Source organism: Halichoerus grypus, chromosome 7 (genome assembly GCF_964656455.1).
Source record: "Halichoerus grypus chromosome 7, mHalGry1.hap1.1, whole genome shotgun sequence".
Lineage (NCBI taxonomy): Eukaryota > Metazoa > Chordata > Mammalia > Carnivora > Phocidae > Halichoerus > Halichoerus grypus.
This window is the reverse complement of record NC_135718.1, coordinates 142,355,429-142,382,418: the sequence shown is the minus strand read 5'-3', so window position 1 is coordinate 142,382,418 and position 26,990 is coordinate 142,355,429.

Here is a 26,990-nt window from a genome sequence, read left to right as displayed (position 1 = left end):
AAGGAGGGAAATTGGGATAATTATAAAACAACCTTATTCTCCTTACTCAGAAATGTCAGTAGAGTGAATAAAGTTCGTAGTCACTACTATGGAGCATGGATGAGGGGTGGGAGATGGTGCAAGGTGTTTAGGGATGAGTTGAAGAGTTGTGAGTTACTTTGTGACTCCAGCTTGGGTGTGTACAATTAGCTCTCCGTGGACACAGCCCATGCATCTATACACTTTACCTGTCTCTATAATGGATCAGAATGAAAAGCCAAGAAAATGTGGAGTTGGACAAATCCGTGTTTAGGGACGGGACATATGTCCTAGTATCATAAGGGTGGACTAAACTAAAGTGCTGGTGATGAAAGGTTGAAATGGTGTCTAACAGCCAAACTAGGGAATAAAATAAAGGTAGAATGGGCTGGTAGAATCTGAGAATAGGGAAGGTTAAATGACTGGAGAACAAAGAGTTTGTTCAATGGAAATATGGCAAGATGCCTGGTAAAACAACCTGTTTTTGGCAAAAGAGATGAATTTCAGAATTTGTAATCTTGGAGGTGGGCAGCTCACATACGGTTGATCTAATCATGGGAATAAAGATCTTACTGTTAATACCCCCTTTCCACTCGAAAAAAAGATGCCTGAGGGCAAAGGGTTAATGGTAGATGAGATGGTGGTAGCTATTTTAGGCACTGGTTATTTTAGTTTTAGTTTATATCTTGCCATAAGTTATGTTTCTATGGAATAAATAGAACTACACTTACATTCACCATTTATGCTACTGAATCACATTAGGCAGCTCATTTTTTTCTTCTCTTCTACTGGGATAATATGTTGGGATGTTGAAGATTACGTTATGCTGTGGGAGAAGTGCCAGTCTACCAACACACCAACTATACCCCATCCACGTAAAGTCATTGGGATTATGCCACTACTTTAAGCTCCTTGGGGGCAGCATCTATGTCACATTTATCTCTGTATTCCTGACACTTAGAGTCTCTGACACTTAGAAAATGTTTGATAAATGTTTGATGAATAAAGGAGTGAGTGAATGAATGAATGAACTAACGAGAGCAAGGATAGAACAGAGCAGAAAACTGTTAAGTCAAGTTTGGAGAAAGTGAAGAAATGAAGACGAAGTTCAGTGGGTGACATGAGGATGGGGAAAGGCGATCTAATTAAATGGTATTAAGTTCCCATGGGGGAGTGTTCCTGAATCACATTTGTGGAGGGAGCAATGGGAAAGGAGAAGGATTCAGCCCCTTCCCGTCAGTGCTGAGGAGGGGGCACAAACAGTAACTAGAAAAGGTGGTGAGGGAAGAGGTGTCATGAGGGAAAGCCGTAAAGAGTGTCGACCGAGGTCCTTCAAGGAGAAATGATTCACGGTAACACTGTGCACCTATTAAAAGAACGTGACATTTTCCTTGGTGCTTGGCAAGGCGTATATTTTAAAGTTTGCTTGAGTGTGGCTTTGATCTTTCAAGAAGTCGGAGGGAAGATTAACGCTTATTTACTAAATATTTCTTATAGAATTAATTTTTCAATCTTGTTCTTTATAGTGCTACAGTCTGCATAACATGATTTAAAATTCTGGTCTCATGTGACTAGTTCCAAAGTACAGTTTTGATTAATCGGAGAATTGGTTTAATCATTTGTTGGAAGGAATAATAAATTACTGCAGCCGAAGACTCTGCTCTGTCTCTCGAACTCACTCTATGTTGGCCTGCTTCTAAATATTTGCCATAGTGTGTACCACGTTATCGTGAAAAATAGGACTGAATTATGTATCAGCTCTGAAATGAAAACGAAAACCAGGGTGTGGAGATGAGAAGCAGGACGACATACGAATTACATTAGGTTGTTACTGTTCTAGCTAATGAAAGAAGAAGGAAATGCAAAATTGTGGCAAAATGCCAGAGAACTGGTTCACGTGTGGGCAAAACTCCATCTAGATTATGAAACTAAGATCTCATAAAGTTCCAAAGTGAGTTGTAGCAAGTTCATAAATCACTGGCCTACCATTCTTCACACTCTGAGTTTTTTTTTTTTCTTGTAAATATCCACTATGCAAGACAGAGGCTGTTCTCCCATTCCCACCATATTCTACCTAACAGGATAGGCTATTAGGTGTTACTGGTAGTCGAATGCCGGCTACTATAAAAAAGAGTAGAGGTACAAGCGTGGTACAGCCTCAAACAAATTAAATAGCAGAGCCGAAGTGTTACCTCATAAAATATTCATAAAGCAGGTGTCATTTGTTTCAACTAACAAACTGCCACAGAAAACCCACCACAGTTCCTGACATGCCTCTCAATTTCTGGGAATTGGGGAAGAAATTCAGAATTCCCGAGCAAGCGGAATATGTGATTTTTATTTCGGAAGGGAAGTTTCACAGAAATAAATTTCAACTGTCAGATCCTGGTGAACTTGCAGCAAAAATGAATACCAAACTGATGTTATACATCACAGACGTTTTTACAAAGAATTTTGTTTCCTGTGATGGGTCAAATTTGTAGGAAGAAAGGACAGGAAATCAATACCTAGAGTAAGAAATGCAGTAAAAGTGGGCTTTGTCTTCAGCACGTTGCTTCCTTCCGTTTTATCTGTGATCAATAGTCTTTGTTTCTATTTCATCACTGAAACAATAGACCTTCCTCTCATTGCCCGTGTTCCCCAGAAATGTCCCACCCTGAAGTTGTGACCAATGTTCCAGAAGAACTTCTGGCCTATTTCTTTCTATTCTCACCGAGTATCGCCTAAACCCGGGGTTCTGACCTAGGATGGGGGGGTATTTTGGATGTCACATGATGGGGGTGCTATTGGCATTCAGTTAATCAGCCCCAAGAGTTTAGTTGTAGTGAAGTAACTGTCTGTTTACACATTTGTTTTCTGCATAAGTCCTCAAAGTCATGGACTTTGGATTATTCTTCTTTGCTCGTCTGGCACCTAGTGCAACAAATGTTTGTTGAATGAATGAGAAAGTGAGTAAGTAAGAAAAACAAGGAGGGTGTGTGTTTAACTATAGACAGTGTTTGATGAAACAAATGCTATTTAATTTGCTCTACTTGGTTAAATACAAGATGGAAGGGACAATTATGTATTGAAGATTGAGAGGAATCACAAAATTTTGAATGGATAAGGAGTCTTTTTAAAAAAATCCTTTCAGATTTATTTACTTAGAGAATCATTGCATTTTTGACAGTTTTTGTGATTGATGGAAATGGCCAAGGAAATAATTGCTTTACAAAAACCAAAAGACTCTCGAATCCCCCCCCGCCCTTTTTTTAAAGAAAATCTATTTTCTTAAATGATGAATATCAGGATTTGCTTCCATGACCCGAGACAGAAACATGTTCAGAATCTTAAAAGCGACTTAAAAGAAAACCTTTCTGGAAGCCTGTTTCTGTCAGAATGTTGTAATTTCCTTTAGAAACTCTAGCTGTTCCACAGCACGCAGTTAAATTAAGTGTAAGCGCTGTTAAATAGGAGGTAACCATTAGAATATTTAAAAAATATGACTACCATCCAATGTTTTAATCAAATAATTTGCTAATCACTCAGCGTGGCATAGCCTCCCCATTAGTCCCTCCCTTAACTCAGTGCTCCCTGCTGCCTGGGATCTGGGTTCTTCCCCCTCCTCATCTTCCTTCCTCGGCAGCTGACTAGGCTCTTACCTCTCTTTGGAATGTTCCTCGGAGCCCATTAGGGAGTGCTTTAATCCAAAAGAATCTAGATGATCGAGAAAAATTAAGCTCCTCCTAACAGCAAAAGTGCAAGAAATTCGGACAAAATGACTCTCTGCATCACAGATTTTGTTTGCTAGTGGGTAATTAATTCTGCACATATGCTGGGAACATCTGTCGCCTGACCTGCCATGGGCTCTGCGAAATGCCTGCTGTGCGGGTCTCCCCGCGGGTCATCAGCCGCACTCCGAAAGGAAGCGCCTGCCCCCTGCCCTCAGCCCCCGCAACTTTCTCTTGAGCTGGGAGGTTCTCCGTGTAGGTTCCTGGGAAGTAGGTGCCCTCCGCCACGTGTCCCTTTGTCACCAGTGGGGCATCTCTGGCAACCTCCGTTCTCCGCCCCCCCACCCCCCCATCGGGTCAAAAGCAAGAGGGAAGCAGCCCCCTGGGGGTGGGGGAAGAGTAGCTGGCTGTCCGGGGCTGGAGGAAGCCTTTGGCTGCCCTCGGGGCTGTCTGGCTCCACCGAGGGGACAGGGGAACATCGTCTTCAAGCATAGCTGAATGGGATCCAACAGAAATCTGGAGGTTTCTGACCTGTGGCTTCCCAGCACCATCAGTGAGAAACTGGCCTCGAGTTGGTGGGTATCCTTGCCAAGAGGCCTTGTCTGAATAGACACCGAAGATGGCAAACCAACTCTGGGAAGGGGCTTTGGCGGCTGTCATGAAATGCCATTCATTGGTTGGCATTGGGGCACTTCCATGTGGAGGGGAGGGGAGACTTGCGGAAAGGTGAGATCATTTGCCCCCTCTCCCGGAGCTTCTGATGAAAGGCCAGCTCTCCTCCCAGCAGCAGTAGGGGCCTCCCGGTAGCCTGGAAACCCAGAGATGAAAAATCACAGATCTATGGGAAAACGGTGATAGGAGAGGGACTCTGTTGACCAGTGACGATGGGGTGAGGAAATGTGCACACATTAAATGCTCTCTCCACGTCCTAACACAGCACCTAGCACACTTTCTTGTTTCCTACGTGTCTGTTGCCCAACTAGCACAGTCAACTTGTTAAATACTGGAAATTTACCTTCCTCATCTTAGTACTTCTAGCATCTTCCTGTGTTACCTATTGCAGAAGAGCTGCTCAAACTGGTGTGATAAATGAATGGGCGGATGTCCTAGTAATTCCTCACTAAGATCCTACAGCATTGACATTATTATCTTAATTCTTCTAATAAGGAAACTGAGGCTCAGAGGGTCTCAGCTGAGCCAGTGTTTCAACCCAGCTGTGTCTGCTGTCTGTTCCCCTGCTTTTCTCAACCACAGTGCTGTCCACGAATCCGACTCTGAGTCCCGGTAAGGTTGGGTGATGTTCTCCCAGAAAAGAGAAAAATTTACAACTTCTAGTTCAGTTATTGAGTTAAACCTTTTTTTCTCTCTTTTTTTAAGCACTTACTAAGCATTTATAGTGGTGAAGAGCACAGATCTTGGAGTTACTCCTAGATTTCATTCCTGATCCTGCCCAAGGACTTGACCTCTTTGAGCCAGTTTCCTCATCTTGTAAAATGAGGATATTAAGTTTCTAGTTTCTAGGATTTTTATGAGGATCATATAAACAAGGTATGAAAAGCACTAAATGCAATTGTTCAATTAATAGTGCAAAAGAAAAACCCATTGCATCCCGTGTTGCTTTTTAAAATTACACCAAACACACATCTTACACAACTGGCATTTGTCACTTGCGTATGATGCTGGTTCTCGTTCATAACTAAAACCCCCCTTTTGGTTATTAGAACTGTACTTAGAAATAACTACTTGCATAATTATAAAGGTACGAAGTGTTTAATACCTGCTTCCTTTATTTAGAGAATTCACTCCATGACGGAGATGGCCATTTTATACATTCAAGTGTAGCCGGGGTGTGGCTGAATTATGAAAGGTCTCATTAGGCTATTGAGTGAATCAGAAAGAAATAAGTAACTACTCAGGAAACTTAAATTGGATCATCTAACTGCCTCCTCAAATAGTTTCTTAGAGAGCAGCCTATAAAAGATCTGCCCAGTACCTGAGCCAACTTTTTTCCTAGCCAGCTTTCAAGCTAAGGTTTTGTTTCCAAATGGATGCTTTTTGAGCAGGAACAGAATATGAAGTTTAGGGGATAATTTTAATCTACTTGCCTGGTGACATGACAGGAGAAATTTTGCACAGTAGAAGAATGAGGAACTTTGGAAATATGGAAAGCAACAGGGCCCTCCACTCTATGGGGCCCCCCGTTTTCTTCATCTCACTCTTGATGGGCAAAATCGACCTAAATTCCGCAGCCGTCCAGTGCCTCCCATAGTGGCTCTTGGATAAGGAAGGTAAGACAAATGGGTTATGATGGCCAGTACGATATACGTGTATGGACCACGTTCAGAGGGGGCTGGGGACGCACTGAAGCAGTTCTTTTAGTTAAGGGAACATAAGTAGAGATTTTGGAAAAGTGAGTGAGAGCCACAGGACACATTTCTAACACAAAGATGGAAAATGTAGAGGAACTTACTGAATGTGAGTTAATGCAGGGGCATGTTCATGGAGGGTTGAATGGACTTTCGGTCTTTTTGATTCCACTCCCACAGGCCCATCCACTTTTAGAGGGACACACGGCCACTGGCTGAGCTCTTCTGATGTATGTCATGGTCAGGGAACTTTCATTTGTTAAGATGCCTGGGATTCCTCCACCTAGCAATTTGCTTATTTAACAAGTAGTTATTTTGGGGACTACAAATAGGTATTTGTTAATTTTTTTATTTGGTGTTTGTTTTGTGTTTCTTTTCTTTTTTTAAAAAAGAAGATTTTATTTATTTATTTGAGGGAGAGAGAGAGTGGATGTGTGTGTGCATGCACACATGCAAATGGGGAGAGGAGGAGAGGGAGAAGCAGACTCCCCACTGAGCAGGGAGCCTGATGCGGGGCTCGATCCCAGGACCCTGGGATCATGACCTGAGCCGAAGGCAGACACTTAACTGACCGAGCCACCCGGGTGCCCTCGTGTTTCTTTTTAACACTGTTTTTGAGCCCTAACAATGTGATAAATCATTTCAACTTATTTGAATTTAACTCAGTGGAACAGATGCTTAATGAGCACCTACTATGTTTTAGCCATTATGCTTAGGGGAGGGGATATGCAGATTCATAACATAGTCCCTGCCTTGGGGAAGTTTACCACAAATCTAGACAAAATTAAAATAAAATTTTATTTTCAGTTGAATAATTTAATCGAACAATACGGTAGGGGTATGTTCTGAGCGCTGTTGGATCACTGAAGAGGGACCATGCACCTCTAACTCTGACTGAGGGCGCTGAGATGTTCCACGAACGAGGTGACATGTAAATTGAGTCTTGAAGGATGACTAGGAGTCCCCAGGTGGCATCCTGGCTAGGAATATGGACTTTGGAGTGGCCTGGGTTCAAATTCTGACTCTGCCCCTCTTAGCTATGAGACTTTGAACAAATTGATTAACTCCTGTCTCCTTTAGATTCCTGACTTGTGCAGTAGAGGTAACTCAGAGCACCTGCCTTACAGTGTTGCTATAAGACGTAAAAAAGTATTAGTACAACGCAGAGAACTCTCCCCAGCACACTGTGGTGCTGTCACAGTCCCGGCGTGTGTCCTCACAAGCAGCTCGGTCATCTCTGCTGGAATTCCCATTGGCTCTTGGCCTCACTGACACCTTTGTCAGTAGTTTTTACCTGTTTCCTGACATTTCTGACTGACAATGTGGGGAGCATCCATGTGTGGGGAGCTCTCTGCTTCTGACTCCCCTACCCTCTGGGTTTTATAGCAACATGGCCCCGGGCTCTACACTCATCCTTCCACTTAGTGACCTATCCTTCCGCTGTCCTTTCATACAGGGCAACACACAATGGCCCAAGTTCAAGTCTCCCTGCTCTCTACCACCCAGACTCTGTCACCTATTTGGATTTCAAACTCTAGGGTCAATCTGTGGAGAATCTTTGAATGACGGACTGAGGAATTTAAATTTAAATCAATGAAGTATGAAATGCCCTTGAAAGTCTGTGTAAGAGAGTGAGATGGTAACTCAGCAGCACTTATAGTGAGAAAAACAGGAAAAGCAACTCAGAAAGAAAGCTTTAGAAGACAGGACAGGAATGGATATATCATGAAAGCCAGGTAAGGAGGAATTTCAAGAATGGACGTGTGGAAACCAGTACCAAGACTGTTATGAGAAGATTGTGCCTGATTATTTTAAATTATGTGATAAAACATTCTTCTCTGACAGCCATTTCAGTAGAATGGTAGAGATGGAGGGTAGGTTGTGAAGGGGTAAGAAGTTAGCGGATATTAAAGAAATAGGGGCAACACCTGGAGGAAGTTCTGGGCACCCCAGGGGTGAAGGGAACGAGATGTACTGGACGATGACTGCTCTCCGGACATCACAGGCACCAGGGAGGGCTTTCTGCCTGAGAGCCATCAGCAAAACTTACAGACTGAGAGGAAGCTTCCAGTAGAAAGAAAGAATTGGACAGGAAGCAAGAAAGGGTATAACTGAAGGGACATGATCCAAGAAAAGGAAGGGCCAGTTTCAGGTGTGCTGTGATAAACATATCCAAAGCAAAATATTAGGATAAGGTGCATCGTCGATTTATTCACTGAGGTTATCATCTTGACTCTCCTCAAAATATAGCCGGAATATAAAATGAAAGGGATTCTTATTTTTTATAATCCAGCCATTCTCTAGTGCTTATTTTATGCTAGTGTCTATAATTAATATCCAAATGTCTTGATGGATGTATGGGGATTGTTTTAATTTAGTCTTTTGTAATCATTCAGTCCATTTTATTCTTATAATTATGAAGGGCAGGATTAAGTGGAAAATCCTCTCCTTCTATCAGGATTAAGCCTGAACTAAACAAAAACACACGCACCACAGGACTAACCAAGAGGAAGCTATTTTCAGCGAATGTGGTGACTTTTGTAATGCAAGCCAAGCTGTGGAGGGAGACAAACAGTACTGGTGAATGCATTGTGTCACACAGGGGGAGGGCAAAAGCTTCTTAGTAGAAAGGATATTCTCTCTTTAATAAAAAATAAGAAAAATGGTGTTTAGTTTATGCAGATTCACTGGTGGAGGGACTGAACAGGAAGGGAGCACCTGCTGTCTCCTCCCTCCAGAGCAGGCATCCTGTTCTCCTCCACATCCTGCCAGGACCAAGGGTCGGTCTCGAACCCGCAAAGCTTGGGAAACTCCAGTTTGTAGGATTAGGGCAGAGCCTCATCTGATGTGTAGGCATGGAGTTCAAGGATGCTTGATGGTGAGAAATGGGAGAGAGGAAGGTGGAGGGATTGGGAAGAGGAAGCTGGAAACATCTGGGAACCCTCCACTCTCCAAGTCCTGACTGCCAGAGCCCAGTTGAGTTCAGTAGGGAGTCCCAACCTCTGCTCTGTCCAGACTGAGACCCGTCCTAGCCACCTTCCATCAAGGAAATTCAGAAGAAGCCTCTATTAAACAGATGCTTAGAGTAAAAGAATACAATTTTTATTAAAGCACAGTTTTTTTTCAAATTAACCAAAACATAGGATTAAGTCTTCCCTTGTAGAAATGGTCCGTAACTAGTTGTCAGATATTATTTTCGTGTGAATAAATATCACAGATATGTCTCCTTAAAAAGAAGAAGAAAGATCCTGGAGGAAACAATATGGTGGACTGTATAGCGTAGCGGTTCATGGTGAACTTGACATGTCCCAACCGACTTTTCTAGACTTTTACACAAAATCTGCTCCACTAACAGTCTTTTGCATTCTAATCCATGGCGATTCTTTTCTTCTAATTGCTTATCCTCGACTCCTCTGTTTTTCTCATATTTTTCATCCAATCAGAAACTCCTGTTAGCTCTATTTTCAAAATATATCCGAACTCTTCCCACCACCTCTACTACTACTTCCTTGACCCAAGCACCAGCTGGTCTCTTGCCAGGTCTTTGCAACAGCCTTCCAACTGATCTTCTAGCTGCCAGTGCACTCCCATACAATCTTTCAATCAAACCAACAGACAGTTATCCTTCTACTATGTGAATCAAAAGATGTCCTCTGTGAAAACCCTCCAGTAACCCCCATTTCACTAGGCAGAAAGCTGGGGTCCTTCAATGGCCTCAAAGACCTGACCCCTGCTGGGCACCTGCTACCTCTCCAGGCACATCTCTCCGGTTCTCTCATGCTTGCTCACCTCGCTCTGGCTGAAGTGACCTCCTCCCTGTTCTTCTGGCTCCTTTATTCAAGTTCTGTCCACGTATAGACTTTTTAGCAAGCCTACCCTGACCGCCCTATTTCACATAACACACAATCCCTGACCCGAAACCTGGCATTTAGCACTTCCCTTTATCCTGCTCCAAACTTCTTCCCGTATCACTTAGACATGGAATAGGAGTAACTGCTTCTGAGGGTTGTGTGAGAATTACAGGAGTTAATACCTGTACTTGGAATTTACCTGGCGCCTAGTACATGCACAAAAAATATCATAAAATATTATATAATAATGTATGTTTGGGTACATGATAGTATCAGTCTTTTTTTTTTTTAAGATTTATTTATTTGAGAGAGAGAACACGAGCAGGAGGGGCAGAGGGAGAGGGAGAGAGAGAATCTCACGCAGACTCCTCGCTGAGTGAAGAGCCTGATGCGGGGTTCCATCTCCCAACCCTGAGATCACAACCTGAGCCGAAACCAAGAATCTGATGCTTAACCGACTGTGCCACCCAGGTGCCCCTAGAATCAGTCTTTTAAAAATTATTTTATGAGTATTGTTTATATTCTATGTGAAACACATGATTTAATCTTCACCTCAAGAGGTATGAGGTAGCCCTTTTAATGGAGGAGGAAACCGAGACTCAGAGGTATTAACTGAGGTTACAGAGTCAGAGTTGGGATGAGGAAGTGTTCCCAAGCCCACTGGACTCTAAAGCTGAGCCTCATAATAAGCCTGGGACCCTGCTCCTCCTTCACACCCACAGACACATTCTACCCTCCCAAGGAAACTTTATTAGCCCAGAATATATGCATATGCGTCCATGTTCCTAGGGCCATGTCAGTGTTTACAACCACAGTCACGTCCTCACCTGTGTTGAGGTCATTCTCACTGTCTCCTGCCAGATCCTCTGCCACCCCACAGTGACACACTGGATGTACTTGGAGCTCTGCCTTGGACCCCTCCTCTTCTCTAGTCTTCTCTCCAGATCCACTAATCCATTTGCATGACTTCCACTACCCATGGCCAACAACTGCTGCATTGATGTCTCCAGTCCACACTGCTCTTCTGAGACCGAGACCAACACACCCTCACCATTTACCTGCCTCCTCACAAATCCACAGAATAGATCTCGTTGGCTCCTCACAGGCACCATGCCCCAAATGGAATTTATAATCTTTCTCTCTAAATTCACTCCTCTTTATCAGTATCTTAGTAAATGGCATAATTTTCTCTCTAACCCTGTAGGTTCCAATAAGTGTGAACAATCCCTATTGCACATCAGAAAGCCAGAGGTTATCTCGATTCTTCCATCTCCCTCGTATACTGTCACTTATCACATCCAGTCCTAACTGACTCTCAAGTTTCTTCTTTCATTTCTATCCTCACCCTCACCATATTTGTTCAAGTCTTCATAATCTTGCCCCCAGGTTCCTGCAATAACTTCCTGCATAATTTTTCTACTCTCCAAACTTATTCCACTTCCAATCCACCCTCTACACTTTAGCCATGGTGATTACAAATGTGGTCATGCTACATCTCTGCTTAAAACTCAAAAGCTTCAGGGTACCTGGGTGGCTCAGTCGGTTAAGTGTCTGCCTTTGACTCAGGTCATGATCCCAGGGTTCTAGGATCGAGTCCTGCATTGGGATCCCTGCTCTGCAGGGAGCCTCCTGCTGCTCCCTCTGCCTCTGCCCCTCCCTCCTTCTTGTGCGCATGTGCACGCTCTCTCTCTCTTTCTCTCTCTAGCTCTCTCTGCATTGGGTTCCCTGCTCAGTGGGGAGTCATCTTCTCCCTCTCCCTCTGCCCCTCCCCACCACTCATGTTCTCTCTCTCTCTCTCCTCTCTCTCAAATAAATAAATGAATAAAATCTTAAAAAAAAAAAAACTCAAAAGCTTCCCATTGACCTATGATAAAGTCCATGTGACGGCTTTTATTGTTTCAAATCGGGAGGCTGAACTCAGTCCCCAGTCATCTAGGTCCTATCGTGAAAGGATTTTTCAGATGTAATTAAAGTTTCTAATAAGTTGAATTTAAATTAGTCAAAAGATTGTCCTGGGTGGGCCTGGCCTAATCAGGTGATACCCTTAAAAGAGGGTTTAGGCTTTTCCCAAGCTTAGAGATTCCAAACAGCTCATGCCTGTGGGGTTTCAGCTACTCATGATCTTCTCTTCCTGACTGCTTGCTTTATAGACTTTAGACTTAGTGATTCCTCACAATTGTGTAAGCAATCAATGTGTATGTATATGCACATGCAGACACACACACACACACACACACACACACACACACAGTTCTGCTTCTCTGATTGAACCCTGACTGGTACAATCCTTAAAATATCCTATCAGATCTAGCACAAATAAGCCCTGCTCTACTGCTTCAACTCATTTCTCCTTTCCTTTACCACTTAGCTGCAAACAACCCAAAATCCACATAGCATTAGCCTACAGACAGAGTTTATTTTTCTCAGTAGCAAGAAGTCTGCACCAGTTGTAAAAGAAGGCCAAGTTCAGGGAAACTATACAACAATGTCTCGGGGGGCCCTGCAATATTTTCTCCTTCATCATCTTTTGTCTCACGCTTGTCACCTCATTGTGGCAAAATGGCTATTGTACTTTGGGGCATCAAGTCAATGTACCAGAGAGGAAGAAAAGAGCTTAATTAAAAAAAAAAAAAAAAAAAAAAGCAAAGGGAAAAAGGTGAAAGGACAGAAAAAGCTTTCTCATTGCAAGGTTTTGTCTTTTTATTAGGGAAGTGCTACCCTTCTCAGGGATTTCTGTCACTGTCTCGTTAGCCAGAACCATGTTGCATGGCAGCCCTAGCTGGAAGGAGGTCTGAGAGAATAAGTTTTTAGAAGTTATTTATATGGTAGAGGCAGGCAAGAAGAAGAGGTTGGAAATTGTAGTTGGGTCAGCCAACTGAGAGTATTTGCCAAATGTCCTCTCCCCTCTTTTCAGCTCATTTTTCAATCTCAACATAAATATAATCTCCTCAGGAAAGCCCTCTCTCATCCATCAGACCATGCTGAGTCTGTTGAAAACTTTTCCATTACAGTGCTTACCACACCAAAGTCAATCTCCCTTGGTAGACTAGAAGCCATCCAGCAGGGCAGAGACCCTAGCTCTAATATTCTTAGTGTTTAGCACAAGACCTGGAATCTATTTTTGCTTCATAGTCCTGGCATACCTGATGAGCTTTAGAAGCTATGACGTAATGCCATCTATCTCATCCATCAGGAAATGAGAACTCAGTGTGATTACCAACAGGGCTCCTTGCTTATGACTGAAGTTTTCATTCCTGCAATGCTCAGAAAGCCCCATCCTTGATTTCTAGTATGTGGGAGAAAGGGAGTTGCCGGTATAGAGATGCCACGCACACAGTCTCCAAGACAAGTCTCCTACCACAGCCTGATGACATACTCAGGAGGCTTGTACAGAATCAGCTGTCGCCATTTTCCCGGAAGGCTTCTTCACCGCATGCAAAATATACATAATTACAGTTCGCTAGGAGAGGATTCACTGGACTGTACTTCCTCATCAGTCAGTCCTTTTAGGCTTCAACAGAATGCAAAAGTTTGGGCTCTTCTCTTAGCTGCTTGGTTGCTGCAGTTGAATTAAAGATGGCTTTGTCAGAGTCCTGGAGAGATCTAACAGATAACAGTCGACTAACGCAATAACCAGTATCCCACATGTCCTCCTTCTTTGAGTCTATCTACTCTTCCCATTAGCTAGACTAAGTTGCTTGCACAGGAAATCTTTTTTTTTTTTGTTAATATTTATTATTTACTTGAGAGACAGAGAGAGATAGAGAGAGAGAGAGAGAGAGAGAGAGAGAGCAAGTGGAGGGGGAGGGGCAGAGGGAGAAGCAGACTCCCTGCTGAGCAAGGAGTCTAATGCGGGACTCGATCCCAGGAGCCAGAGATCATGACCTAAGCTGAAGGCAGACGCTTAACCGACTGAGCCACCCAGGCGCCCCACACAGGAAATCTTAATAAGTCAGAATTCTTCATGTCCTCAGGAAATTAGACACATATTGATGAGATTTTAATCATTTATATAGCAAGATATATGCAGCTACCATTTGATGCATCGAAATGCCTGAGAAATATCTTTGTTTGAATTTTTGCATAGATGCCAGACTCAGATGACTAGAATGTCAGTTCCATAAGAGCAGGGGCTTGGTCGTTGCTGTTGTTGGTCATGGTGGTGGTGTGTGTAGTGCTTAGCCCGCTGCTGTACTCAGAGTACTGAACAGTGTCTGGCACAGGAGGCACTGAATAAATATTTATGGAATAAGTGATTATTGAGTTATGAGATGGTATTGTGTTTATATCTGTCACTCTTACTCTACTTATATGATGAATCACATTGATCAATTTTTTAATGTAACCCAAACTTGCATACCTGACACAGACCCCACTTGGCCATTGAACTAACACATCAAGAGAACCAACTCAGAGGATCAAGCTTTACTAATACTTTCAAGGACACAAGCAATCAAGAGGCACAAGAAGAACAGGGAGAGGTCTGTGACAATTCTCAACTCCCCAGGTGCTTCCTTCCTACATTGCATACATGTCCTCTGGGGCAATATACTAGCTGAGGTCCCTAAGTGAACTCAGTGAGTCATCTTACACAGCACAGAATCTCTAGGCTATGGATATCATTTTATATCTCAGATTTATATAGCCTAGGTGACATTCTCCAGGGAGCCATGCTTCATTATCATTAGGTTATATATTGGCTTATTTACCATAAGTGGTCCTAAATTGGGGACATCAGGTAAAGAGCATTCCATATATAAGGACTTTACTTCTAACAAATATCATTAGTCTGTTTAATCCAGAGTTTCAGCTACAAGTCTCTAGTTGCAAGAATAGATGGGGTCACTTGCCTGGTTTCCCTGGGAGTGAGATCCCTACCCCACTTTCTAGTAATTCAGAAATAAAGGGACCACAGTCACTCCATCATGTCCACAACCAGAAGTTGAGCTCTGCCCATATTTGTAAGTATGCAGTGCTGGTATTATTAGAGTAAAATCCTTTCCACTTTATAATATCTCCCTTAAAACTATTATTTAAGCTGGTTTCCATAGGTAACTATATATTTAACTATCTTCATGTTGATGTCCTTATCATTTTGGTTGTTTGAGGCTTATTTAGCATCAGATTTCTTAGGAAATACCCTGAAGTCTTCCATATACATTATAGTTTGTAGCCTTTATTCTTGAAAGTAAATTTAGCTGTATATAAAATTCTTGGCTTACATATTTTTTGCTTTGAGTAACTTAAATATTATACCATTGTCCCCTAGAACAAAGCTTTAGCATTGAGAAGTTTAGTAACAAAACTATATCCATTTCGTCCTGGTCTTTTTGTTTGTATGGACAAAAGTTTTGTGGGGTTTTTTTCATTAATTTAATGTCCAGTAATTTTATTACAATATCTCAGTATTGGCCATTCTGGTTCAGGTTTCCTAGGTTCAGTGCCCCCTTTCAATATATTTTAAGTCATCTTGTCTTTCAAGAAAGTTTCCTTGAAATAGAATTTCTAACATTTCTCCTGTTCCATTGATATGGTTTTCTTCTTCTGGGATTCCTGTGATATATATTGTGGAATATCATTGATTATTTTCCATAGCTATCACTCTCCTTTCAGGACCATTTTGCTTAAAAAAATTTTTTTTTAGAATTTTACTCCTTCTCCTTTTCTGTTTCTCTGAAGGCATTTTCTGTTGCATTTATTTGCTCTTGCATTCCTTCTAGACTTTATATTGAAATGATTATTTCTTTTATTTCTGATTATTTTCTGAGTTGTCATCTTCCTTTCTGATCTAAATTCTCATTAGAAACCAAATAAGGGTGCCTGGGTGGCTCAGACTGGCTCTTGGTTTCCACTCAGTTCATGATCTCAGGGTTGCGAGATTGAGCCCCATGTCAGGCTCTGCATTCAGCGAGGAGTCTGCTTGGGATTTTCTCTTCCTCTCTCTAAAATAAATAAATAATTAAAATCTAAAAAAAAAAAGAGAGAAGAAACCAAATAAGCCAGCACCTTGATTTTGGACTTCCAGGTCTCCAGAACTATGAGAAATAAGTGTGTGTTGGGTGGTATTTTGTTACGGTGGCCCAGGAAGACCAACACAGAGCTCTTGGTCCTTTTTGCTGTGTTATGTATTCACTTGGTGCTCTCATGCAGTCTCATGGCTTTCAGTACTATCTAAATGCCGATGCCTCCCAAATCTGCATCTAGTCCCCATTACCTTCAAATTCAAGGCTTGAGCATCCAGTGGCCTATTCAACAATCTTCTTTTGAATGACTAGCTTGAGTCTTTTGAATCTCAAACTTATGCTCCAAACTAAATCTTCGAGAGTTCCTCTTGCCCACAGAAAAAATTCCCATCTCAGTTTATGGCGATTTCATAATATTAGTACTCAAGCCAAACTCTTGAGATCATCATTGATTTCTTTCTTTCTCTTCATCCCATCCAATCTCTGGGAAAATCCTATTGGCTCTATCCTCAACATGAATTTAGAATCTGACCACTTCTCACCTGCTCCACTGCTAAAATCTAGATCAAGTTAACCCATTGCCCCTGTCCATCACCGCAATGACCTCCTAACTGGTCTTCCTACTTCCACCATTGCTTCCCTACACATCAGCCAGAGTATCTCTTTCCAAATTTAAGTCCAATCATGTTCTTCAAAACAGAGTAAAGCCATAGTCCTTCCTCAATGGTCTATAGGTCCTCTCTGATCCGGATCTCCATGATCTCTCTGACTTCAACCCCTACTTCCGTCCTCCTTGCTCACTCTGTTCTCGCTACACTGACCTTACTGCTCTTCCTCCGATGTGCCAGGGATGTTCCCACCTTGAATGTGTTTCCTCTCCTGGATTAATGCTCTTTGCTCAGCTGTATGCTTCACTAATGCCCATACCTCCTTCAAGCATATGTCCAAATGTCAACCTGAGAAGTATTCCTGCACATCATATGTAACACTTGTTGCACTAACCAGATCTGTATTCTATATAGTTATACATACATATATGTATATATACATATACATATATTACCTATTTTTTTTGTTGCCTGCATCTCCCTGCCATGATGTAAACTCCATGAGGACAGGGATCTTTGTCCACTTTGTTAAGTAATGTATTCAAAATACATAAAACACACTTTAGCACATAGTAGGTACACAGTAAATATCTCTTAATAAATGAATGAGTTTTCTCCATTTGTTTTGCTCCTGGATTGCCTTCTCTTTTCTTGATTTTTTTTCTTTCTTTTCCTAATTCTATATTTTCACTTAGTAGTATCTGGGTATTGTGCTGTTCCTGATGTCTTCTCAAACTTGGGCCTTCTTTTTTTTTTTTTTTTCCTTCTCCTCTTTACTTTCCATCATTTTATCTCATATGCATGCTTTCCTCTCTTAGGGAGATCTTTAGTAGGAAATCTGATGAGCCTATCATTCTTCCCTTAATTTCAGGATTCTTGGGGATTTTCCCACAACAAACACAGACATAGACAGATATTTCATTATTATCACACATAATGTTGCTTTGAAAAACACCATGCAAGGAATTTATCCATAAGTGGGACTTGTTCTCTAAATTAATAATTTATCTCACATTTTGTGCTTGCTATCATTTACCATTAATGCTAAAAATGTAGGTTACAACCTTTCTATGCCTTAGTGGAAGGAACCCTTGTCTTGATGTTTATAAGACATGGGCTTTCCCAGGGGCTCTGCTGCTAATAAAGTCTAGGATATTTAGCGAGTCATCGACTTGTTTGCATTCCTGCTTTGACCGCAAAATAAAGGCCGCATAGAGGGAACACAATGAGCCATATACCATTCCCGATGTTATAGCTGCTATATATTTTCTCTTTATTACTCCTGACCCCCACCTGCTGATACAGCAATGAGTCCCCACCTGCGGAAGCCCCATATCCTAAAGAGATTAGGGTGCTCCCCATCTCATCTTCCATTATGCCCCTCGGTGGAAGGTTTCAAAAATTCTGAACAGTGAAGGAAGTATAATGTAGTTGATTCAAGTTATGTCCCCTGCACTGATTATGTTGAGACTTTAAAAAACCTCATACAAAATATAAAAACGTTCCAAAAAAAATTTTTTCCCCCAATTTTTGTCTGTGCCCCTGCTTTTTGAGCAGTATGCTAAGCTTGTTTGCTCGAGGCATTATTTAGACACTGTAATGTGGGCATTGCTACAGAGAGACTTAGAGCAGGAAGTAACTTGCTCAGAGCTGGTGTGGGGGACTCAGGTCTTCCTAATACCCAAATCCAGGAGTCTGTACTACCATACGCCACCTGCACATGACATGAGGTAGCAGACACGAGTGTAAAAGGTACCAACTCTTACTATCTTCGTATGGATATTTATGAAAGTCAACAGCATCGATTACTTCTCTTTTCACTCTTGGATTAGTGTTCACAGTTGGAAATAAGCAGGCATTATCAGCCATAAGTACGTATAGTATTTCAACATTTCAAAGATTTTTTTCATATGTTAACATCTCTGAAATCAAGATATATCTTGTAATAGATAGCATGTGATAGCTAATGAAAATCACTAACGTTTGGGGGGTATTCATTAAGCATCAGACACCATTCTAATTGTTTTGTTTAACACTCCCACTTTTTAATACTCCCGTTAACCTGACATGGTGGTTATACCATTCACCCCATTTTGCAGGTGGAGAAGCGGAGCCATCGAAAAGTGAAATAACGTGCTCAAAGCCATACATGTAATATGTGGGGAAAATGAGATTTGAATCTTGAGGATCCGGCTCCAGAACTTGTATTCTTAACCAAAAAAGATTCACTGCCCCCAATTGTGCCTGGGAAGGGGGGACATACTGGCCTACCTATGCATGGCTGGGCAAGAGGAGAATTCATAAAGGTTTAATGAAGGTTAACTGCATTATGTGGGCATAATCTCCTTCCCCTGCTCTCATGTCTTCAAGTTTCTAACACTGGTTTTGTGTGTGTGTGTGTTTTTTTCATCTTGGATGTTGGGTCAATTTTACAGTGTCAAATACTATGTGGAATAGGAAAAGAGAGGGGCGGATGTCAGAATGAAATTCTGGAGAAGTTCTGACCTGAAGGCAACTTGGTAACTGACCATTTGGCATCTAGGATATGCCACAGGTCTGACTTCTAGAATTCTTTTCTTTCCCATGTTTTATGCTCCTGAATTCAGTCAATTTTTTTTTTTATTTTGTTCTGTGCTGAAGCCAAGGAAGGAGAACTGAATGAAAGGAGGGAATTGTTCCAATCATCCAGCTATCCCTTCCAAACTCTGGTGAAAGTGAGAATTATTAAAAAAAAAAACAAAAAAAAACCCGAAGCCTCTATAGATGTAGTTCTTGTGATAAATCACTTTTTAATCAGTCATAATTTTGCATTAAGTGCTGAATAAATGCCCTTTGTTTCATACTTAAACTGTCAGTGACTAACATTGGGAGGGCAGACTAGTGCTTATCATTAGAGCAGAGAAAAATCGATACCATTTTTAATTAAAGACAGGCACAGCCGAGCTTTGAGACAAGCAAATCTCCTTGTCAGTTCGTCTCCCCTTTAAACTCTCTCAGAAGTTCAGTTCAGAAGTTAAGAGGCACCCGAATGTAGGAACAGAGTGACACAAATGCTTTGTTGGGGGGAAATAGAGGGAGCGGAGGGGCATGAGATGGGGGAGGGGGCGCAAACAAAAAAGAAGGCCGAGGGAGACATTAGGAAAAGTATGCTTTTCATTCAGCCAGTCCCTAAGGGACAATCTTCAGGAATGATAAAAGGTAGATACTGGCTTGTGCTACAGAGATGATCTTTTCCCTTGCAGACCAAAAGGTAATCGAAGGAGAGTCAAACCTATTCTCATCAGTCATATTTTATTATGTTCAAACACCAGCACATGGTATTTTTTAAATGATCCTTTTCACATTATATTTTGCGACTTTGGATATTCTCCCTTTGTAGAGCAAGAGTCCAGCAAGACAGGACTCATAGTCTTTTATAAGCCAATGACAGAAATGATATTCCATCTCTTTTGCTGTATTCTATTTGTTAGAAGCAAGTCACCAGCCCAGCCCATACTCAAGAGGAGGGGATTCCACAAGGTTGTGGCTCAAAGGAGAGGGGTCATTGAGGACCCTCCTGGAAAGTTGCCTACCACAGACCTTCATATCAAGAGGCTTATAATCTCTTTGGGCAAAGAATACAAGTAAATTGGGGCAATATGAGAAAAAGAAAAGTTACGTCTCATCAGATCCCCAGATATGATACAGCCAATGAGTCCTAGGGATAGTCAGGAAAATAAAAATAACATAGGAAGAATTTAATTAATGAAGGCTGATGGCATTTTGGTGAGTGTACAAGGACTGGAATAGTGCTACTCGTTTCCTTCTAGCTCTGTTGGAATAACCATGGAAAGACCTAGCTTTCAGAGTTTTGCAGACTGCCCATCCACCTTCTGGTTAGTGCTATTTTCTTCCTAGAATGAGAACTCCAGCTAAGTCTGGTTTTGCCCATTAGGGTCTCCATGGTTTTAAGTAATTAGAAAAATCCATCTCAAACCGGCTCAAGAATAAAAAAGGATGCAGGAGTAGTTCACCTAAGGTAAAGGTGCAGAGGCAAGTAAGCCTCTGGCTCAGTGTGATCAAGAAGCCAGCTCCTTTTTCTGGTTACTACCTCTACCCATTATTCTAAATCCTACCAGTTATTCTAAATCTTCACTGTATCTCACTTGGGTTTCTGAATCTTTTAATCAAATTGTTTATATAGACTGGAGTCTCATAAAAATATTTGTCCCAGGTCCTTCACACTCTAGGGATACCCTGTGTATAAAATTGCTAACTCTGGAATGGCTAGGTGGATGTCATGGCATATGTATTATATAGAATTTCTGAAGTTTGATCACCCAAATCATGTAGGTTAAATAAGGTCAGAATATATATGAATATATATGTATATATGTATTCACGAGATGATTTGTCCTATAAGAAACAAATCTGTCACATTCTGACTTATGCGTGGCCCAACCAAAGAATTCTTTTTTAAAATATATATATATATTTTATTTATTTGAGAGACAGAAAGAGAGAGAGGAAGAGCATGAGTGGAGAGGAGCAGAGAGACAAGCAGACTCCCCACTGAGCAGGGAGCCTGATGCAGGGCTTGATCCCAGGACCCCAAGATCATGAATTGAGCTGAAGTCAGGTGCTTAAACAACTGAGCCACCTAGGCCCCCTGAGAATTCTTTTTTTTTAAAAAAAGATTTTATTTATTTGAGAGAGAGAGAGAGCTTGCATAAGCGGGGGGTGGGGAGCAGAGGGGGAGGGAGAGGGAAAGAATCTCAAGCCGATGCAGCGCTAAGCACGGATCCTGAAGTGGGGCTTGACCTCATGACCCTGAGATCATGACATGAGTCAAAACCAAGAGTCAGATGTTTAACTGACTGAGTTACGGAGGTGCTTCCCAACCAAAGAATTCTTAATGGTATTGTGCTGATCATTGATGAATCCACAATTTATAATTCCCATTATCTATAAAACCATCAAAACATTTTGGTGCCCTCCATAGTCTTTCAACCAGCTCTAATGGCCCATTCTTGGACATAGAACCTCCACGCTTTTGAAGTCATTGTTTCCTATGTTATCCCTTTCCCACACTTCTAAGGTGTACTTTTCCTGAATTCCCAGTTTCCTACCCTATTCAAACCCTATGCTCTTCCAAGACCTGGCTCCAGTTCATTTTTTCTGTAAAACCTTGGTTTAAGTTGCAGTACCCCTGAACAGTCACTTGAAGTAGTTAGATTTTCTGTTTATACCAGTTATTTGGAGATTCACTACACAAATGTTGCAATTTCTGTTTCATCTTACATTTTTCTTTAACTGTTTTATGTTATGTTCTATTCTCTTTTGTATTGCCCTTAGCAGCTGCGCAAAGTTGATTGTCAATATGTATCTATTGATTTGTAGATGAATTGCATGGCATTCCAGAAGGGCCTTCGACCCAAGAGGTTATTAGATCAACTACAATTATCTTCACAGAGTTGGGTGAAGGGGTTGGGGATAGAGTGTTTATACGTATGTGAGAGAGAAATGCAGATGACCACTGGATAGTATTATATGCCAATTACTGGTTTGTGTAAAGAGTGTTTAATTAAAAATTACACAGTGAAATGAGACCTACCTCTCAGTAAAAAACAAAAAAACAAAGACCAAAAACCTCCTAGTTGATTTCTTACAACTTTTCTTCTGCAATTATAGAATAAACAATAAAGTAGGTTTAGATGATGTCAACAGTAACTATTCTCTAATTTTTTTTAATCTTAAACTTAAATTCTGTAAGTTCAGTTTGGCAATACTCTGATGGTTTGATTTTCTGACGAGCACCAACCCTACATGAAAGGAATTTATTATAGAGGTCTCTGGAATATTTCCTGCTTGATTGAAAGTTCTCTCAGAGCAGAGGCATGTTATTCACTTTTTAAAATAGACTTTATTTCTTAGACCAGTTTTAGATTTACAGAAAAATTGATAGTGCAGAAAGTTCCCATCTATCCAAGCACACAGCTTCCCCCCCTTATTAATATCTTGCATTAGGATGGCTCATTTGTCACAAATAATGGACCAATATTTATACATTATTATTAACTAAAATCCATACTTTATTCAGATTTCCTTAGTTTTACCTAATTTTTTTTTCTCTTCCAGATTCCTTCCTAGAATCCCACATTTCATTTAGTTATCATGTATCCTTAGGTTCCTCTTGATTGTGACAGTTTCTCAGACTGTCTTTGTTTTCGTTTTGTTTTTGTCTTTGTTTTTGTTGACCTTTGGTGACAGTTTTGTTGAGTACTGGCCAGATTGGAATTTGTCTGATGTTTCTCTTATGGTTCAACCGGGGCTCTGGGTTTTCAGGAGGATGGTGAAGAGGTGAAATGACATTTTCATCACACTGTATCAAGGGTACATACTGTCCACATGACATCCCTATTACTGTCCACCTAGATCAACTAGCTGAGGGAGTGTTTGTCAAGTTTCTCCATCGTGAAATTAGACTTTCTTTTCTCCCCACTTTCCTTACTGTCCTCTTTGGAAGTCCCTTTATGCAGCCCATACCTAAAGAAGTAGGGAGTTTATGTTCTACCTCCTTGAGGATGGACTGTCTACATAAATTATTTGCAATTCTGCTACACAAGATATGTGTCACTTCTCCCCCATTTATTAATTAATGTCAGTGTGGACTCATGGACATCTAGAAACTTCTTTTATACCTTGGGTTCTAGTAATACTTTATTTTGTTATTTGACTTGTTCCAGCTTTGACTCTCGGGATCTCTCTCAGTTGGCTCCTATACTCTCTTGATACACCCATTATTTTGATGTTGTTCTGAGCATTTCTTTACTTTCAGGTGCATGTCATTCACTTCTGTCCACCTCCAACTCTCAGTATCTCAATGAACTTCTTGTTAAATAAATAGAGTATCTGAATTATGGTGAAGCTCACTCTGCTATCATATTTATCCACAGTTAAATTTGCAAGAACAGTAATACCCTTGGTTGCAGTTTCTCTTTTGTAAGGGTACAAATGCCCCCTATTTTAACCAAATATGTTTACATTTCCTTCTGGAACATTTCTCCTGCTATATTTCAGTTACCGGCAAGAAGTCTAGAGACATCTCGGCAATGGTTTTGTGTTTTTACTTAAATTATTCCAGAGGCCTTCTGAAATTTAAAGAGTGGACATGCAAAACCCTCAAAGCTCAAACGGCTCGATAGCCAAGTTAGAGGTAGGAGCTTTGTTTCCTAGCTTCTCCCTTTAGGCTTCTCTGCTCCAGCTCCCACGGCCCACGTAAAGCAAGACATTAACCTGGGAGTTGGAAAAGCAAAGAAAAGGGCCCAGCACGAGTGTGGGGAGATGTACTCAATTTATGTCTTGGGTCAACACAATTTACTCCTGCCTCCCCCGCCACCCCCTCCCCAGTTCTCCTCCGCTCCAGTCTTGCTTCAGACAATGAATTTCCGGGGAGTTTTTTGCCTTTTGATCTCCTCGCTGATCTAATGCAATTGTCCACTGGCAGAAGCGCTGTGAGGTGCAGAATAAAGTAATGAAGCTAATTTGATTTGCACTCCACCCCCACCCTTAAGATCTACATGTCTTTATTGTATTAGTTCCTAATGAGATTCTCCGTCTGCACTCCAGAGAACAGTGGCTGTGGGAGGGGCTCATCTCAGGAGATTTGCCCCCATTTACATCCCATCTTTAATGGATATGGACCCGGCTGCCCTTGAGTCATAAGGTGACCATATTTTCCTTCCTGGACCACCCTGGGCAAGAGTGGGAATGCAACCACTGCTACAGAACCAGGGAGGCCTTCTTTCCAATTCCAGAGGAAAAAACAAAACAAAACAACAACAACAAAAACAAAAACAAGAGCAAAGTTTAGCGCCGGGCTGAACACTTCACGGAAAGAGCACCAAGCAAATTTCCAGCCTCAAACCGTGTTTCCGAAAGAGATTTGCTCCCGTGTGCAAGTGCACTCTTTACTATTTTGCCACCAGTATGATAAAGAGTGAGCAACAAAAATCACCTTTCAAAGGCCTTCCCCAGGACACCAAATCCTCTGAACCATTCCTGTTGTACTTGCGGTGGCTCCCTGGAGGCCAGAGTCCGGCTGGCCAGGGGCCATCGGATGGAGACGTAAACATGAAGTTTATTTTGGAGAACCACATCTGGAGAATATGAAGCTGTCCCTTTCAGAACAACGCTCACTCACTCCCTCTACTCTCCCTACCACCCACAATGAGTTTTAAACCACGTCATGAATGAAGAGATTTAAAGCACTTCATCAATGTCTCTTTAACTAGCCCCTCTCTACACCCTCCAGGATTCTGGCAATGCCACTGACATCAGCCTTTTCCTATTTTCCAGATCCAAAACACTCGATTTCCCTGTCTCGAATCACAACATACACCGGGAGGATAGTGTGATGTAACTCTGCTTGTTTTAGTCCAAAAACTGCTTTTGAACTGGTTGGCGACCCTGCTGGAAACTCGGATTTAATTAATATCATGCACTTATTTATATGGCATAGTGGATTATTTTCAGACACAGCATGAAGGTGGGAGGACAAACATCGGTAATTCACAATTCACAAGTCTAGTGCTCGAACATAAAACGGTTTTTGACTGTTTCAGAAAAAGATGAAAAAAAAAAAAGAGAGAGAGAGAGAGAAAGCTGAGTGCTACCCAAAGAATCATTTCATAAAAGCAAACATTGCTCAGTTTGTTTTAGGCCTCGCTCAGATCCCTGAAATCATAGGAGGAAAGGAAAAGAGAGTGATTGGCATCATGACGACTTTTCTAGGGGGAAAAAGGTAGTTTATATCTAATCTAAGGTCTTTAAGAGGAATCTATCAGCTTTGGTTTGGCTCTCAGTGGACAGGTGTCTGTATCATAGAAGCACCATACATAATTCACCACCAGAGAGCCCCAGAACTTAGCAAGAAGGCTAAATTACCTGTCACTTCCAGAAAAGGTGTTCCCTTCAGGTCAAGGTTGAAGGCTCCTGTAAACCCGAGCGAGGAAGAGCGCTTCAGTCCGTATCTAAATGTCAGCAGCGCTTCTCAGCGGTTGGAAATGCAGGCTGGCTATTTACCCTCATACTTGCCCACCTCTTTTGTAGGGTCAATTAAAACCCTATCATTCTGAAATCAGATTGGAAAGGAGGAAGGGAGGTCACTTGTTTTAATGATCGGAGACCACTTTGTTTATGTCAAATCAATGGATGCCAAGAATCTTCCTCTCTTCGCGGAGGGTGTGGGCTAGGGGGAGTCCTGTCAGAGGTGTGAGCCCTTACAGCTTCGTCTGAATACAAAAACATCTCATTATTACCTGGGGATAGAACATGGAGCCTACTCCCAGGCAGACTCTGACTCCCGAACACAGTTCATGAGAGGCAGGTGCCATCTGGCTGTCATTAAGCTGCTGATCGTGCCTTTCTCCTTGATTGACTAGTGATGGATTGACAGGTGATGTGGACCCTGTTGGAGCCTGCGGTGGGGAGATGGGGAGAGCTGTTTTTCACCTCTGTGGTTTGGGGGAACCTGTTTGAGGCTTCATGCATGAATTTCCCTTCAGATTTATCACCCGTATTTTAGAAACTTTGTTTCCGAAGCAGTGAAACACAAAACGAGAACATAACATCAAACAGAGACCCAACCACACAGATGGGGGGTGGGGGGAGGATGCATATACCCTTTAGAAAATATTTTCTTGGCTTAATTCTGAGGGTAGTGAGAGATGGCTAGTTGTCCCCAGTTGTCTTTTCTAGTATTTTTAACTTTTCTGTTGCTTTACAATTTCATTATATTATAATTTCATTATATTACAATTTCATTATATTCAAATTTGCTCTTTGAATTAAAGAACTGAGTTTTAGAAGTTCTTTATTTCCAGTAAAGTGAAGAAGAATGCTTAAGAGTTCTGAGATGTTTGTATACCGAAGAATGTTTTGTTATATTAAAACACTTTCATTAAATGTGTTACTCAAATTAATAACATCAAAATTAAGGATCAATTCTGGAACGTCTGAGAAATTTATTGCATTTGGTAATGCAGAGGTATTGTGTCTGGTCACAAAAATTTCTAAAAGCAGGAAGCAAAATGCAGGGCAACTGGGTGTCAGAACTGTCAAACACGGCTTGATGAACATTTGATTCATTAATCGATTGAGAACTATTTGCCCCAACTTGGAAAAATCTAGTGTTTAAATTCAGATGATTTTTTTACCAGAGAAAACTTTCTCAGATATATCTCAGTAAAAGATAGTACCTTCAAATTATGTAAAAAAGAAAGTGTCATTTTAATTTGGTAAGCTCAGGAGAAGCAGAAATAAAAATCATTAATTATTAATTCAATAAAGAACATTTTCCATGTTTTTCTTTATTTTTTATTGAAGTAAAATTTGTATGTAACACTATATAAGTTTCAGGTATACAGCATGATAATTTAATATTTGTATACACAACAAAGTGATCACCATAAGAAGTCTAGTTTTTATTCATCAC